We start from the raw sequence: 2,156 nt of genomic DNA on the forward strand, positions 1-2,156 counted from the left end.
AATAATCGGTCTGAGACTGCTGAAGAGAAGTTGGTGCAGTATATATGTACAAATTCAGGACCGCCTCCTCAAACGTCCACCCTATGATATCATTGGTTACGTGCGTACAATCAAGGGCTTGATTGGCTACACGGAGAACTATTCATAGAACGAGGTGTCTCGTTGGTCACAAATTGCTGTGCATAAACAGAGAAAGCTAACACACCAATCAGAATAAAGGGAGATATTGATTGGATGGTAAAGTCCACAAAACATTTTATTGGATAAAAATTCTGCCCATCAAATTTAAGCGGAAAATTTGAACCAATTGTGAGTGTTCCCTCTGAATCCTAAGATAACACGATTTGGCGGCGTCTGAAGATTATTGTGTGAAAAATGCCGTATCATAGCCACATATTTTATGGCTTGCACTTCCTGTCGACGGAGACAAATATAAACACGTGGCATGCTAGTATATCAATTATATAGTGATTGCCTTATGTATCTTTGTAAAGCGTGACAATGTCTTTATGTGCACATAGTGCCTGGTATCACATCCTAGTACACAGTAGCAGTTGCTTCCTTGTTAAAATTCATAAAACATTCCGAGACACCGACTCTTTATTATGTCAGTTACTCACAGACAATTGCGTTCACGTTATTTTATCACCATGCCGCCTTTTGAATGAGTTTCGTTATTACGAGGAAATGTCAGCCAAAATGAACAGTCGCCGCAAAACATGGCTCCAGCTGACTGCTCCCTTCTATTAACGTGGAAAAACCGGTAGCCTTTTCTGTGCTTTATGCACTGAGACCAGTCATTAAGGCAGTAAAAACATAAATGTCTTCTTCGTGCAATGAAGAGACGAGTGAAAAAGACTGCATTTTCAAAAATAATTTATTCTGAATAAATTAACATCGAAATTACCACATAGTAATATAAAGCTCCAGACAAAGGAGACTAGGCTTTGTCTACATCTCCTATATAATTTTCTTTAGAGTGTACTCTCCTTTTCTCAACATTCTTCAGCGTACGTAGCCTTTATGGTACTACTGCAGTACAACGCCAGACGTTTTCCTGTGGAGGGGGAGGGTGACTTCATCACAGCAAATACAGACAAAGTACGGGGTAACCGTTGGTAAGAGTAATGGCAATACCAAAGGTATGCGAATCATGGTGCCCCGAAACCTGCGTTACAGCAGCCACGAAATTTGGAGGGGGGGGGGGGGTGTTTGATCAAGAGAAAAGAATGGGGGCATGCAGGTCTGGGTGGGGACGCTGGAGTCGATGGAGTGTTAGTCGGGCAATTAATCACTTTGACTGGACTGCTGTTTTTATCAAAATACGGGGAAGAATGAGCTATTTGCCTTCAGTGTTTTAAATATGGTAGGATACAGCAATGTAATTTACCTTTGATTTAAAGGTCACCTTAAAAAAAAAAAACGGACAGATCTACTTATGTACACATGTGTATGTCTGCGCGAGGGTGCATGCAAAACTATTTCAGCCGGTGCTCTAGCTTATTACAAATGAAATCCGTTAAAGAAAAAAAAAAATCAAGGTTTTACTGGGGAGAAACATGACATGACATGAATCTCACCACCATGCATTACTGTCTGTGGTAATCGGTTTTAGCCTAGAACAATAAATGTTCTCTGAAGAACGTAAAAAAAAAAAACATACTAATTGCAATAAAACGGGTGTCCATTTCGTTATATATGTACCCTGAGGTTTCCTTCACACCTGTCTGGGCCCTGAATGGGGTTTTTCAGCGTGTTGTAATTTCAGTTTTCAGATATATATTAGCAAATTATTACTGGTTTTTAAAAAAATTACAAATATAAATTTTTTTGATTGCGATTACCCTAAAGGGTTTTTCCTTCGTTTTTAACTAATCTTATTTTACAACTTAAATTCATAGATAGAAACATACATAGGATAAGCATATGTCTCGACTTCTTTTTTTGTTTGTTTGTTTTTTTACAAATAGAAACAACATTGTAAAATAAAAATGATTAAGCCACAAATGAAGGTCTGCTTTGCCACCATCGGAAAGAAAAAGTCCTTGTTTTTCTTTTTCTGTTGATGTAAATAGCCATAAACTACAGTAGAACAGGAATGAAGCTAACATCATATGTTTCAGTATAGTTCACCCGTCTCGTGGGTGCCCAGATTT

This window comes from Chanos chanos, chromosome 15 (genome assembly GCF_902362185.1).
Source record: "Chanos chanos chromosome 15, fChaCha1.1, whole genome shotgun sequence".
Classification (NCBI taxonomy): Eukaryota; Metazoa; Chordata; class Actinopteri; order Gonorynchiformes; family Chanidae; genus Chanos; species Chanos chanos.